The following is a 16,135-nucleotide window of genomic DNA, read 5'->3' on the forward strand; positions in this document are numbered from 1 at the left end:
TTAGGACTCTGAAATCCTTGCTTGGCACATATGTGTTCCTTTCCTTCTTTCCTCACCCCCACCCACCTCTTCCCACCTGCCCCAACCACACTTACCTATTTAAGCATTCGTTGTCTCAGAAATCTGCTCTCAGATGTTGAATCTTACACAATAATTCACGTCAGATCATTAATGAGTGTCCATGATCCTTTCCAAGATAAAATAAGTAAACCAATAAATCTGTATTTTAACAGATACCTTCTGAAAACACCTTGTTTCAATCAAAAGTGGAATTCTAGTAGCGGAAATGTAGGCGTTGTGGGGTGGCTGGAGAAGAGGCTTGTGGGTAAGGGGCCTTTCGGTACCCACGTCTCACCCCACAGGAGGCGCCAACGACCACGTCGGCATGGATACAGCAGACATAATAGTCCCCTCAGTCTCTGAGAGCCACGGCCCCCTCTGCCTGGGTGTGCAGAGGAAATGCCCTGGAAAGGAAGGGAGCTGAGTGATGGTTTCTTAGGAGAAATAAAGCCCGGGTGGGAGTGGACGTTTGAGCAGAGCAGGGTAAGTAAGCCGGGCAGACCTGAGGCCCCCAGTGACTAGGCTGAGCCTGTGCGAAGGTCTAGGTTTCCAGCTAACCCCACTGCTACTCTCAGTTAAAACTCAGGCTGACACTTGCATATTTTCTTTCACCATCCTTCCATCCTCACCCAACCCTTGGAGAGAAAAAGCTATTCTTCTGGCTTCTGGTGTTAACTCGCTGAGAAGTCGTGCTGTCCGTTCATCTCCTCGTGTGTAGGATGGGACCAACATCCTCGTGCTACTATGCTAGTTGCAAGGATTACATGAAATTCCACACCATGCTGGCCGAATGGGGGAAGCCAATGGAAGTCAAAGACCCTTTGACTAATTTCTAATAGTTTATTCATTCAATGGCTATTTATTGAGCACGTACTATGTGCTGGGCACTGCTCTGAGTACTACAGAGGTAGCTGTGAACAAGATAAAGTTCCTGTCCTTGAAGGGCTGGCATGTTAGCGAGAAGAAAGAGGCAAGGACCTGATAAGGAAATAAATAACATAAGCTCCGATTGTCAATGAAGACGATCAAATCGGGCAATGGGGTAGGGGGTCGCAGAAGGGCTTTCTGGCGTGATGAAATCTGCACTCGGATCCATTCATTTCTAGTGCAGAAAGAGTTCCCTCTTGTCTCAGCCTTGTGATTTACTATACCCATTAGCACATTCAAATAAAACTTTGATTAAAATGGAAGCTTAGAGAATATTTTAATTAACTGAATTTTCTAGTCCAAAGAATGTTAACTCTCAAGTACTCTTTTTTTTTCTTACATTGTTGTAGAAGGGTGTTTATAAATACTAATGCGTTCGGTTCATATTCCTGATGGAGCAAATATAGTAGAAAGAAGAGCTAATGAACTAAAAGCCTCTTGTAAGATCTGAAGTTCATTACTGGGATCCTACTTTAGTGCTTCAGATACTGATGTTGTTAAAAAGAAAGTTTGAGCCAAATTGGATACTGATTCCAGTTATAACCTAGAAGTTCTTTTTAAAATAAATCAGTGAAGGGGCACCTGAGTGGTTCAGTTGGTTGAGTATCTGACTCTTGATTTCGGCTCAGGTCATGATCTCACACTTGTGAGATTGAGCCCCACATCAGGCCCTGCACTGACAGTGTGGAGCCTGCTTGGGATTCTCTCTCTCTCTGTCTCTCTCTGCCCCTTTCCACACCTGTGAACACACACTGTCTCTCAAAGTAAATAAATAAACATTTAAAAATGAAATGAAATAAAACAAAACGAATCAGTGTTACCTACTTTGTATCTAATAAGCAAGTTGCAGGGGCAATCGTGAGATATCTGTGTTCTCCTGGTCCCCTACTTTTGAGTTCTTCATCTTTCTCTTGGTCTTCTTGACTTTATCTCCTCAAGCATCCAGTGAGTTAATATTCTGTTTTGGTTATCAAATCCGTGGTCAAAGAGGCATTTGTGCATAGATTAGAAGAAGTGATGACACTAGCTATTGTATTAGTGTCCCCTTGTTGCTACAATGAAGAACCACAAACTTAGTGGCTTGAAACAATATCAATGTACTCTATTATAGGTGTGGAAGTCAGAAATCTGATATGGGTTGTATGTGGCTAAAGTCAAGGTGCTGGCCAGACTCAGGCTGTGTCCCTATGGAGGCTGGGGGGAGACTTTGCTTCCTTGCTTTGTCCAGGTTCTGAAGCCTGCCGGCGTCCTCTGGCCCATGACCCCGCCCTCCATTTTCACAGCCAGCAAGATGGCATCTGCAAATCTTTGACTGAAACTTTCATGGTCCCATCTCCTCCTGTGGTTCTGACCCTGCCTCTTGCCTCCTACCTGTAGCACCCCAAATAATTACACTGTGTTTCCCGGCTAATCCAGGGTCACCATCTCATCTCAAGAGGCTTAATTGAATTTTTGTCCCTTTTCCACGTAAAGTAGCATTGTTATAGGTTCCATTAAGGTGTGGACATCTTGGGTGGTGGAAGTGGTTGCAGGGGCATTATTATTATTAATAATTATTAATAATTAATAACAATTATACCGTATGTTATTATATTATAATAATTAATAATTGTTATTAGTTATTATTAATAATTATTATATCATATATAACATATGATATAATTAATAATAATAATATTATATATATTATTATTATATATTATGATATATTATATATTATTATATATCATTATATCATATATTATATTATTATATTATAATAATTAATAAAAATTATTATTATTATTAACAAATCAGGAGGGATTTGTTAACAGAGGACAGAGCCAGGATTCATATTCCCATATTTCAGTATTTAAAACCAGTAGAGTTTCCCATGAGTGGTAAAGTGATAAATGTAGTAATTAATACTCCAGAATTGACTCCTTACCAGATCATGTTCCAGACCATGGGTCCCGATTTGGGATTGGAAATCTTAGTGGCTGGATCCAAGTTGCATTTCCATAGCAGGCTTATCAGAAGGCTCAGTAGACACTGAAGTCCCCAGGGGACACATAGGGTTAAACCCAGGACCAAGCAGAGTGAAGGTGTTTCTGGGGTGACCATAGGGCTCTCTGCGTAGTTTTACAAAGGGAACCAGAAGTTACACTTCTGTCTTTGATCTCTTAGATCCTTGGAGCCCTAGGGAGGCCACCACTTTATAGAGCATTGTGACTGAATTACGACCAGGGAACCATGTGCAGCAGCTGGCTTGCTGAAGACATTGAGCCAAGACAAAGCAGCCCTCCAGTTCCTAGGAACCCTGGATTTTCTCTGTGTCTACGGCCAGTGTAGACCAGCCCACCAGCTCTGCATCCTCAGGCAGAGGACCCGGAAAAAAGAGCCATCTGTCACGCTGGCATGTTTCATGTGCCTGTGCGTGTGTGAAATGACCTTACTTTAGGGATGAAAAAAATACCTCTATGTGCACTTTTAGATAAGAATGGCCCTGTGGTTAGTTATTCAGGCCAAAGTCTCTTTTCTCTTTTTCTTATATAATCAAATCAAATACAGTTTAATCCTGAAACTAGGGAAGAGGCAGTAGGCTAGAAAACTCTTTGGCCAGCTCTCAACTTTGGGAAGAGCTTAAAAAAAAATTCCAGTCTTTTCATTCATACAAGAATCTCAAGTGTCCTACTTGAATATGCAGGTTTTCATAGATTATAGTGTGCCAGTTCTTTGAAAACATCTGCTTGTCCCCCACCTCCAACGTATTCATTCATAGATTTATTATTGTTTTAATTGATTAATAGACCCTCGTATGTTTACAACAGCTTGAGGTCATAGAGCAGTTTCTGGTCTTATTCAGCTTACGATTTAGAAGGGGAGACCAAAGCGGCTTTGGGTTACAGAACTCTGGGCTCTTGAAGTGAGACTCTTTGATGTTTCTGCCGCAGAGGGAAAACTCTGTGAGACGGGATGGTATCTGGCAGTGTAGACACCCAAACGTTTATTGGCTGAAGAATCATGAGACCATTGTTTGGGCCCCAGGGTAGCCCATCGACAAGACATGAGCCCAGACGGCTCTCTTGGTGATGAAATTTGCTGTAGTGTGGGCTGGAGGCAAGAACAGTTTCTGGATTTGAGATCTTCCCCGGTATCTCATAACACCCTCAGGACCTCGGCTTCCCACCTGGGAGACAAGAGACTCAGATGATGAGCCAGGTTTTTCGTGGTCATTGAGGGAGTCACAGACTAACTCATCCCATGCTGGTAGGAGACAAGCGGATGTAATCTAGAAAATGCTGGGATTGATTGAGAAATACAACCTAGGCCTTGCACAGAGAACAATTTAAGGAGAAATTAGAATATAATACATGTGACTTTTAAAACCGAAAAAGAACGTAAGCTCATTTTTTCTTGAATCATAAAGTGTTTCAGGGCCTGAGAGCTGCTCCCATCCGTTTCTTTTTTTTTTTTTTTTTAATGTTGTATTTATTTTTAAGACAGAGAGAGACAGAGCACGAGTGGGGATGGGGCAGAGAGAGAGGGAGACACAGAATCAGAAGCAGGCTCCAGGCTCTGAGCTGTCAGCACGGAGCCCAACGCGGGGCTCAAACTCACAAACTGTGAGATCATGACCTGAGCCGAAGTCAGACGCTCAACCGACTGAGCCACCCGGGCGCCCTGCTCCCATCCATTTCTGAAAGACCCAGCACCAAGCGCTCCACTTGGTTAAGCCTTTTCCTCCCATGTGTAGAACCTAGATCTTAACAGCATTTTCATTATCATCCGAGCCTCAGTGAAGGAAAAACCGAAGCGGCATTTCCAAGTTGACACAGCTCGTAAATGGAAAGCCAGCAAGAAAGCTCAATGCTGCCTAGTCTCAGGCCCTTTTGTACCTTGTGTCCGTGTGTAACCTTTGTTATGCTGTGCCCTGGGCCTGGCACTTCTGGATGCTAAAGATAGAGCAGCGGGCAAGAGCCAGGGAGCTCTCATCTTGGGGGGAAGACAGAACACAAAGGAGCGAGAGCACTCCAGGTGGGCACAGGTAGTATGAAGAAAGCAAATTACAAGAATGTGATATGATAAATCAAAGGGCCAGGCAGGAGTGGGTGGTTTCGACTTAACATCGTCGAAGGCCTCTCTCTGAGTAGATGCTCTTTAGCTGTTCACCGGCGGATTCGTAGACTTACTCAGAAGCCACTTAGGAAACACTGCCGTCCAACGCTGGCGGGAGCTGCACTGTTCTAACCTGTGGAATGTTGTGATTTCTCTAGACACCGTCTGAGCTGAGGCCCGCGTGATGAGAAGTTGCCAACCGCTTGGTTACTCGGGAAAGAGTCCTCCACGTAGAGGGAACAGCGGCAAGAGCAGGGGCCCAGAGGTGAGCACAGTGAAGAGACAAAGTGGTGTGGCTGCAGTTTGGGGACCAAGAGAGAGAGTGACACGTGGTGAGGTCAGAAAGGCCGGCAGCGTCCAGAACTGCAGAGGCCTGCAAGCTATGGCAAGGAGGTTGGGTTTTATTCCGTTATGCAGTCTAGGGATTTTGGAAGGCCTTGAACAGGGTAGTCACAGGATCCACTGTGTATTTTTAAAAGCTTGCTCTGGCCGTTGTGTGGACGGTGGATGGGAAAGGGCGATGTGGAACCGGGACATTGGAGGGAGAGTGTGGGCAGAGAGGAGGGTGGCGTGGACCAGGGAGGCAGAAACGGAGATGCAGATACGTGAAAGCTTTAGGACGTTCGTTGGAGGTGGTGCCGACAGGACCTGCCGACCGAACGTGAAGGAAAGGAGAACTCAAGGAAGCCAGCAACTGTTGAGGCTTGGGGGACAAACAGTCGCTTTGGTGGGGACTGCCAGGTCTGGCAGCTACGGCAACTTTAGGCAGCCTGTTAGTCATCTATTTCTTAACATTCTCTCATTTAGTCTAACGTTTGCCTCTATTTGTCTGAATTAAATGAATTTCCGATGTCATACTCTGGAAACTCCGCTCAGCTTCCTGCCTGTGACTCTTGGACAGGTATTGGTCATTCCTTAATAGCAGCAATGATGTAATAGACTCAGGAAGCTGTGCCCATTTCCCACTGTGAGATGCCCCTCCTGGTCTCTGGTTGTGCCCGGCTTTTCTCTCCCTGTATAGCCCACCACAGGGCATCTATCCTGCAGGTGGAGAGGAAGCAAGAGGGCCAGATAGACCAAGAAGACCCACAGGCGGAGAGACAGCTGGGTCGTGGACCCCGGCACGTGACCCGCAGGGGCCTGGATTGGGTGGTCAGAATTTGGCCTTTTTTCTATTTATGTTGAAGCAAACAGTGCATCGTCAAAGAAAAGAGACTGTATGGGATGAGATGCTTAGTGAGGAGAAACTTGAAGTGAGGGAAGAAAGCCAGCAGCTGAATGCCTTTCGGGAAAGAGGGGAGGGGATCAGGAGTCCCTGTGCATCCAGTGGGGAGAACCCAGAGCCGAAATCGTTGCCTCGAGGACCAGCAATTGGGAGAACTTGCGTCGATGGAGGATACAGGTTAGGACTGTGAAGAGATGTGGGCTTCCCAGGTAGGCAGGTAGCAGAGACCTGGGCTGGAGGCGGAGGGTAGATTTCAAGGAGTGAACAAAGCAGCCCAGCTTTGTCTGTAGTTTTTTCGGCTCCAATTAGAGCAGTCTCTAAAGGCAACTGATCCGAAAGCACAAGACCGTATCTGTGGTTTTTCCTCATTGGTGTTCTTAGTATCATCACATAGCTGAAAGTTAGCACCTACTCATTAATTTCAATTTGTGAAATGGTAGAGAGCATGGGCAGTGGGGTCAGGGAGCCTGGGTTTGAATCCTGGCATTGCCAGCTACAAGTTGTGAATCTGGCCATGTTACTTAAATCCTCTGTGTCTCATTTACCTCATCTTTAAAGTGGGGCAGGGATGGCCCTTGCCACGTAGGCTGTTGTCAGGATAAAAGGAGTTAATACGTGTTAAGCCCTTAAAGTAATTCCTGGCACATATTGAGCCCATTGAAATACCATTTCCTAGAGGAAAAGGAACAGAGGAGAAAATAGGACAATACACTGTAGCCTCTTAGCCCCCCTGCCACCTCCTTGTGAGGTGAGGACGAAGCCACGGTGAACCACAGGTGACTTTCATCACGTCATTTTGGCATTCTGGCATAAATGACCTCCTGCCCAAAGTGGAGGACCCACCGCTTTGTCTCTCCGCTACGTTGGAGGAAGGGGAGGGTGACTACATTAGTCATTTACACAGCATGTGCAAAATACAACAATGGCGGCACCCTGTCCACATGTGCCTCCCAAAAGCATGGCTAAGCCATTCACCAATCCTGAGACCTAGGCACGTGGTGGGATCCCTTGAAATGCCACTGTGAAATAGCCAGAGGCTTTAGATTGAGAGCATTGGGAAGAAATCCTGCAGGAGAAACCTCCCATGCCTGACCTTTCCCACTCTTCCCTTCAGTTTATGCCATGTCTCTCCTGAGGAAACAAACTTTAAAAATTATTTTTACTATAATAAGCCAAATTATCAATTCACGAAGGAAAGCAGTCCCTTTCTAATTAGCAACTGTTCACTCCCTCAGCCAAGTAATTGATATCTGATTATTTTTGCCTGGTGGGTGTTGATGGAGAGGGAGTGATTTCCCCTTAGGCTGGACCAGCATCGTGAGCAGCTTCCAGATGGTGGCTTAAGAAACAAAAAAGAACATACAGGGTAGGCTCACTGGGAGAACGTGTCCCTAGACGAGCCCACTTGAGAAAACGGGGACGGGCCAGACATCCCCACTAGTTCAGAGCAGAGACCATCCCTGGTCACCTGTCAGTCTTCTTGCCGGGAGTCTGTATCTCCACATTAACTTCTATGACTTCGAAAAACTCTCCAGGTCTAGATCCAGAACCCACTGAAGCTACTTTCCCCTTGGCAAAAAGAAACGAGGTAGTGATTTCTTTCCCCTCCTGATAGCAGAAGTAATGACAGTAACAATGAGCGTTGCTTAAAAAGCCTATCTTTAATGATTGACTGAGTGCTTCATTTCATTCAGTTTCATGACCTTGATAGTTAAATAGTTACTTAATGAAGGATTTGTAAGTGCTGTTTCTTCATATTCAGGAAGCTCGGGGGAAAGTATCCTTCAGATGCCCATCTCCAGAGTGAAGTGGAGATAATCTCTGAACAGCCCTTTGGATTATTAGGAAGTCTAATCACAGTCCAGGGACATGGGATTTCAGCACAAGCCTTGAACAAAGCAGTGGATTATGCAGCTAATTATCATCTCACGTGCAAATAAATTCAAGGCGTTCAAATCAGCTTCTGTTCAAAATTGCTGTTTGTTTAACTTAAATAATACCATAAGACTTATTGATTTAAACATCCTATTTTCTAGAAAAGCCTCCGTAGAAATAAAGCCCCGCGTGTCAAGTGAATACCGAGACTAAGAAACATCAAAGGCACACCTTGCCATATGAGATATTTCTTGGATGAAAAACACATTTGTAGTTTTTTAGAGTTGAAAGGTGATGACCTTTTGGTCCAACTCAGAGAGGTTAAGACCCTGTGCGCCCTAGATCACACAGTTAGTTATGGGCAGTCCCAGAACACGAAAACAAGTTTTCTGGACTGTGGATTCAGGGCTCTTTCTATTTTACTAAGCTGCCTCCTAGGGAACACATTGGAATCATTTGAGTTTAAAAAGTCAACAGAAATATTCAACTTGCTTTACACTTGAGATAGGCATCAAGGAAGAAAAGCCTCTGCCTCTCAGAACCTCACCCCAGATTCCAGGATGGAGCCGCTGTTTCAGAATGGGGAGAGGGGGCAGGCAGCCATTTTGGCAAGTCTGGGAGACAAGCTGGCAATGGCTCTAGAAGGTCCTAGTGACCATGAGGGTTTCAGGAAATACTGCTGGCCTTTGACCCACAGATTACAGGAACTGAGTGACAATGTGGAGACCAGTCCTTTGGTAGATCACAAGAGAGGGGAGATGTGTTCTCTTCACGAGGGAAAATCCATAGAAATGTGAGCTCTGTGGGTGTGTTTGTTTAACCACATAGCAAACAATGACTGAGTATTTACTATGTAGAATGCATTGCATCTTTTCATGAAAAGTACTATAGAAGGAGGTAGGGGTGGCTACAGGCAGGGATTTGAGAATAGGGATTGTGGTTAGTATAAAATTCACTTTCCTTAGGGTTCCAGATCAGGTGCAACACTGGACTCAAAATGGAAATAGGACCATGGCACCTGGTCTAAGAGACCAGAGTAACTAAGAGACAAGAGTCTCTTTCCTTTATGTTTTCAATTATATATAAATCACTGAAGAGGAGGAGGAAGGAGCGTGTCATCTATTGCTTAGAATTCCCAGCAACTTCTGGAAATATTCTGTATTCTGTGTGTACTAGACACAGAGTAAATATTTGTTGAGCAATGATAATGGATAGGTGAACGAATGATTGGCGATATCATACTTATTTTGACCCTTTGAGGAATTGTGTTGGGTTGGATAATTTTTCCAGTTAACTAAGACTTCTTTCTATAAATGTGAAAATGTGTTTGAACCATGCCATATGGACATATTTTTAGTGCATCGGTCATGTTTCTTCTTCAGTATATTTTCCTGAACATAATTTTAACTCTTCTGGGAAGTAGAGTTAGTTATTTTGCTGTGTACAACTGTGACTTCGGGGGTCTTGAAATGTGAGCTGTTGGGACCCACCACCACGACCACCACTAGATAGTGATTTTGTTACTCCATGGTTCTTCTGTCTCCTTCCTTCCCTTACTCATCATCATGCATGTGTGCCTACCATGAACCACACATACTTTCGGTACCTGGAAACAACAGTGAACAAGACAGAGGTGGTTGCTTCCCTTACAGAGCTTCCTGTCTAATCTGGAATTCAAACAAACCAAGCAAATACTTCAAGTCCGGGGCAAACTCTATGAAGATAACTGCTAAGATAGAGAATATTAGAGAAGTGGAATTCCTACAGTGGGGTGAGCTGTGAAGGTCTTGCTGCAGAGGTGGACGATAAGCCGTGTCCTGAAGGAGGAGGAAAGCCAACCACGGGGAGAACCGCCATGGGGTTGTTCCTTGCAGCAACCCTTTCCACCCACCTTCCCCTCACTCTCATTGCTGAAGTCTGCCAGAAAATACCAGAAACACATGTTTGTTAAATCATTAATCTCATGTTCACAGAAAACAGACATGTTGCTCTTAAGGGAATTTCAGTCCTTTCTTAGATGAAAATATATAATTTTTAGGACAGGTATTTTATTCACTCTTCGTTTCGCTTTGGAAAGGCATGCAAAGCACTGAGCACCAGGGGGAATAAAAAATGAATAATACATGATCCCCTCTATGTTAGGAATTGTATTAGTCAAGAAAAGCTAGGTGATATGGCAATAACAAGAAATCCCCAAATCTCCATGGCCTGGTGCACTATTGGTTTATTCCTCACTCACACAATCTCCAGCGAGGATAGGCATCTCCCATAGGTAGCTGTCTTACGAGCAATCGCTTAGGGATCCAGGCTCCTTTTAGCCTGTGATTCTGGCCTTGATCCACAGAAGGTCAAAACAGGACTGGAGGCTCATCAGGTATTATTAAAGACTAGCTTTCTAAAGACCTTCCTGGAAGATGCTTATATTTCTACCCAAGTCCATCAGTCAGAACCCAAACATATAACCTCAAACTAACTTCAAGGGAAACTGGGTGAGGTCTCCCTGTGTGCCCAGAAAGAAGAAATAGGGTTGATGAAGATACAGCTGATCTTCTGTCTAGGAATTTAGTGGCCCAGATTGACCAGAAGACACTTAGGGGACAACTGTCAAAAGCATTAAACAGAAGTGGAAACACAGAGGGGAGCCCATAAAGATGAGATTGATTCATTCTGATTAATCAACACAGGATAAGCAAAGTCTGCTAGAGGAACTGAGTTTGTTCAGGGTCTTAAATGATGACTAGGTATCATCAAAATGGTCGAAATAAAGCAGTGAGTTTAGACAAGGCACAGAAATGTGAAAGTTCGTACCTTCAGAAACACCAAGGGATCTGGCAAGACTGGAGGCAACAAGACTGGAGGGGGAAGAGAAACTAGATTCCCAAGGGTCTTGGATGTTTGGGTGAATAGTTTGCATTTTGTTCCACAGACAAAAGGATGCCATGAAACCTTTTTGAATAGGTAGTAACATAATCAGATTTATGTTATTAAAAGAGATGTTTTCTTTTCCATGTATTTGATTGTTGGCTGAGGTCAGTGGACATCTAAATGACAGATAATGACTCTTCAGTTTCTGCAAGAGTAACACAGGAGAATCAAATGTCTCTATATGACCCACTTTGCTGAACTGAGCCAACCCCCTACTGATGGAACTATAATGGGTAAGGAGAGTTGCAGGAGGCATCACTTGTCAGCCTGGCAGAGAACTCTGTCCAAGTGCTGTTGGGAGAACCAGAGCAACTGGAAACTCCACGGTGTAGCTCGGAACCCTAAAATTAGATTTCAGGCAGTTGCAGTGACTCTTTTTGTATGCCGTCTCTGGCACAGCCTTCAACTTGTTTCTCATCAGCTGATGACAGCCTGTAGCTTAATCTTTAACCTAAGAGACAAATATCCATTTATTCGTGGATTCTCAGTCCTATTGCTGCCCTGAAATATTGATAGGTACATGCACTTCTCTATGACAGCACTTTCCAAACGCATGGAGATTTAGTTGGAGTCCTAACATAGATGAAGTTTCCCTAGTTTCTTTGCAGCTCTTCAACAGAGGCCCCAGCCAATCCCTTTCAGACCCATTTCCCCAATCAAAAGAACAGGTAGAAAACACAGAAACATGAAAATCTTGATTTTTATGTGATCTGTCTTCAGAGAAGTTTAAACACACTTCACTTGAGTAGAAGTTGCTGTCGGTCGTCAATCCAAAGGCCGGTCCTTTCCTTACTCCTTGCTGTCAGAGCCCTGGTTTTGTCCAGCTGGCCACTTCTTCCTAACCTGACTCAGGAGCAAACCCAAACTAGTCTGATATAATCACAAAAACTGGACCTCTTGTTAGTGATAGGCTTAAGGTTGACCCAGTTCTGCCCAATGAGGTGTAAGTACAGGCCTACGTGGGGACTTGTTGGAAATAGCACCTTGATTATTTTCCTTCAGTTTTATTGCGATATAATTGACATTCAGTGCTCTATAAGTTTAAATGCTCAGCACAATGACTTGACTCACATATATGGCAAAGTAATTACAATAAGTTTAGGTAACATCTATCTTCTCGTACAGATACCAAAAAAAAAAAAAATGTGTTGTCTTCCCTTATGAGCAGCACTTTTAGGATCTACTCTCTCAATAACTTTCAAATACATCATACAACAGTGTTAACTATGGTCGTAATGTTGTGCATGACCCCAGTACTTATTTATCTTACATCTGGAAGTTTATACCTTTGACCACCTTTGTGTCAAGTCCCCCCCCCCCACTCCCTGCCTCTGGTAACCACAAATCTGATCTCTTCTTCTATGAGTCTGGGATTTTTATCTGCTTGTTTGTTTTTTAAATTCCACATATGAGTGAGATCATATCGTATTTCTCTATCTCTGACTTATTTCACTTAGCTCAATGTCCTCAAGGTCCATCCATGTTGCTGCAAATCGCAAGATTTCCTTCTTTTTGTGGCTGGACACCATTTCACTACATAGCTAACTACCTAAACAGACAAATAAATAAATATTATATACATATTCATTATGTATATATGGATATATCTGTTATGTATATTGTTTTCTTCACCCATTCATCTGTCAATGGACTGTCAATGGAAACTTAGGTTATTTCCATGTCTTGGTGTTCTAAATAGCGCTACAACAAACATAGGGGTGCAGATATCTCTTCGACACAGTGATTTCATTTCTTTTGGATATATACCCAGAAGTGAGATTGCTGGATTATATGGCAGTTCTTTTTTAAATTTTTTGAGGACCCTCCATCTTGGTTTTCATAGTGGCTGCAGCATTTTACATCCCCACCAACAGTGCATAAGGGTCCCCTCTCCTTCACAGCCTTGCCAGCATTTGTTGTGTCTTGTCTTTTTTGATAATAAGCATTCTACCAGGTGTGAGGTGATACCTCATTGTGGTTTTGATTTGCGTTTCCCTGATGATTAGTGATGGTGAGCACCTTTCATGTGCCTGTTGGCCATATGTATGTCTTCTTCGGAAAAATGTCTATTCAGGTCCTTTGCCCATTTTTTATTGGATTATTTTGATTTCTGCTATTGAGTTATAGGAGTTCTTTATATATTTTGGATATCAACCCTTTACACATACATGGTTCGCAAATATTTTCTCTCATTCTCTAGGCTGCCTTTTCATTTGCCGATCATTTCTTTTGTTGTACAGAAGCTTTTTAGTTTGATGTCCGCGTGTTTATTTTTTATTTCATCGCTTGTGCTTTAGATGGCATATCCAAAAAATCATTTCTAGGGTCCACGCGAAGGAGCTTTTTTCCTACGTTTTCTTGTCACTTTGATTTGGAAGAGCGGTAACACCAATCGTTTCTCTTCTTCCACCTGCTGCTGTTGTGTCTGGATGTGACTCCTGGAATAGCAGTCGCCCCCTTACAGCCCCAGGGAAGCCCAGCTGAAGCAATGCCAGTGCCCCGAGAATGGCAGAGCAAGACGACAGGAGGAACATAGGACTCTGGTGGCATTGTGAAGTCATCCACTTTACCGTGCTTATAGGTGTTCTTTACCAAGACTTCTTTTCCATGAGATAATCCATTTTCTTTACTTTTCTAAGCTCATCACATTGGAGTTTCCTATTCTTTGCAGTAGAAGCACTCTAATCAATAACAATGATAATTTTTTATTATTACTCACCATCCCAGTGAGGAAAGCAGACGGTCAAAGCGGAGCTCCCACATTACAAATGTCTAGGCCATAACGTGATCAGCGCCCCTGGAGCTGTACAAAGCAGGGTCCCGGAAGCAGGCAGGGAGCAAACAGATTCATCTGGGTCACAGAGAGGATTAGTAAGAAAACCAGGGTGAGTCCAGCCAAGATGGAGGCTCCTTAAAGTCTGGCTGGAGTGTGGAGCCAGGCACGCCTGCCTCTGGTTCTTTTTGCCTATAGGCTTCGGCCATTTCCCTTAGCATCACAAAGCTTCAGCTTTTCTCATCTGTACAATACGCACCTTGCAGATTATTGTAAGAATACAAAATCACTTCCAGCAAATCATCTATCTAATGTAGTGATTGCAGTGCATACAAGATGGGCATTCAGCAAGAGGAAGATTTTAACTAGAGCAATGATTCACAGACATTTCAGCCTCAGATCTTTGATGGCAATGAAGAACCTCTGGGCCATTTACCTTTCTATTGTCACATGAGACCACAAATTCATAGGACAGAAGGGAAGGGTAGTGTTCCATGGAAGAGACACAATTCACAGCCAAGGGCAGCTAGTAACTAATTTCTGCCTGACCTCCGCATCCATACAGCTCCATCTCACATATGTGGATCAGGAAGGATCTTGGGACCATACCTGAGACCTTAGTGTAAGGTGTATAACATGTTGATTTTGATACACTTATATATTACAAAATTATTACTACCATAGAATTAATTAATACCTCCATCATGCCACATAATTTCTCTGTTGTGGTAAAAACATTGAAGATCTGCTCTCTTACAAACTTTCAAATACATAATACAGAATTATTAACTAAAATCACCATGCTTTACATTAAATCCCTAGAGCTTATTCATCTTATAATTGGAAGTTTGTAACCTTTGACCAATATCTCTCCATTCCCCCCCCCATTCCCGCCCAGCCCTTGATAACCACTATTCTATTCTCTATTTCCTAAGAGTTCAGCTATTTTAGACTCCACATACTAGTGAAATCATACAGTATTTGTCTTTCTCTGTCTTATTTCACTTAGCAAAATGCCCTACATGTCCATCCATGTTGTCGTAAATGGCAGGGTTTCCCTTTTTTCATGGCCAAATAATATTCCATCACACACACACACACACGCACACCAATATCTTCTTTATCCATTCATCCATTGACAGACATGAATATTGTCTCTGTATTGTGAATAATGCTGCAACAAACATATGAGTAAACTATAGTAATCCTATTTTCATTTCCTTTGGATATATATATCCTTTGGATATATACCCAGAAGTAGGATTGCTGGGTCATATAGTAGTTCTACTTTTAACCTTCTGAGGAGCCTCCATACTGTTTTCCAGAGTTGCTGCACCAATTTACATTCCCACCAACAGCCCTGAGAACCCATTTTTAAAGCTATATTGCCACCTACAAACTTAGAGCAAAACTCAGTTTGTAAGAGTCATTTCAACTGAGTTCTGTGCTACATACTCCCCATTAATTTTTTTTCATAACTACTTGTTAGCCTCCAGTTTGAGAGAAGGAGAATAAAAAGACCCTGGAATGTTCTTGCTTGGAATGAGAATTGCTCATTAGAACCCCATTTTGTTATACTTGTACAATTCATTATGCTGAGCACTTCATTAGACGCATTGTAAAAATTCAGACAACTTGAATATGTTACATGGAATCTCAAAATGAATCTGATTTAGAGCTTCACTGTTTCTTGAGGGCATTTGCTAATTAATAGAAGTCTGAGAAGCCAGAGGAGTGAGAGTCTCCATATTTTCTTCTAGGGGTCATTATTAGAGATGTGCTTAAAACAACATAATTTTGAAATAGGAAGCTTTCTTTACAACAGAAAGAAAAAAATAGCCCATAAACCCGAAATGGTCACAATGAGGCCACATCTGTCTTTACAAATACAAATAGCTCAGAATGGTTTGAAGTTAATACCAAACCAAATCTTTTCATAGTGCGGTGCGGGACTTTTGGGGGAAAGATAGATTGAACATTTTCATTTATTTCCCTGTCCTCTTGAAAGCCTTTCGGGGCATAAAAGGGGTAGAAACCCATAAGGTCAGAGGAAATTAAGCAGCAGACAGGAACAACAGAATCCTGGAAGCTGGAAGCTGGAAAACAAGGGCAGTTGGGTTTGTAAGCCCAAGAAAGGGGAATCTGATGCTGGCAGACTGGGAAGTGAGAAGCAAACCTACTGTCTCTCGCACCCCTCCCCCCAAAACTGGGGATCTGGTAGCTGGGGAGTAATGGTGGGGCTCTAAAAGCAT

The 16,135-nt window shown here is 43.1% G+C and overlaps 1 long non-coding RNA gene across 4 annotated transcripts in view; it reads left to right on the forward strand.

The window, feature by feature from the left end:
• The window catches only part of LOC122237860, a 111,696-nt gene that overhangs the window by 64,366 nt on the left and 31,195 nt on the right, over positions 1-16,135 (forward strand). For 2 of the 4 annotated variants that reach the window (XR_006216554.1, XR_006216553.1), the window contains exons 5-6: positions 5,244-5,350; positions 8,073-8,211. This is a non-coding gene — a long non-coding RNA (uncharacterized LOC122237860). Of the gene's footprint in view, positions 1-5,243; positions 5,351-8,072; positions 8,212-16,135 lie in introns of those variants that run through there. The other 2 variants (XR_006216555.1, XR_006216556.1) reach the window with 1 other exon arrangement.

This window comes from Panthera tigris, chromosome B1 (assembly GCF_018350195.1).
Source record: "Panthera tigris isolate Pti1 chromosome B1, P.tigris_Pti1_mat1.1, whole genome shotgun sequence".
In the NCBI taxonomy this organism is placed as follows: Eukaryota; Metazoa; Chordata; class Mammalia; order Carnivora; family Felidae; genus Panthera; species Panthera tigris.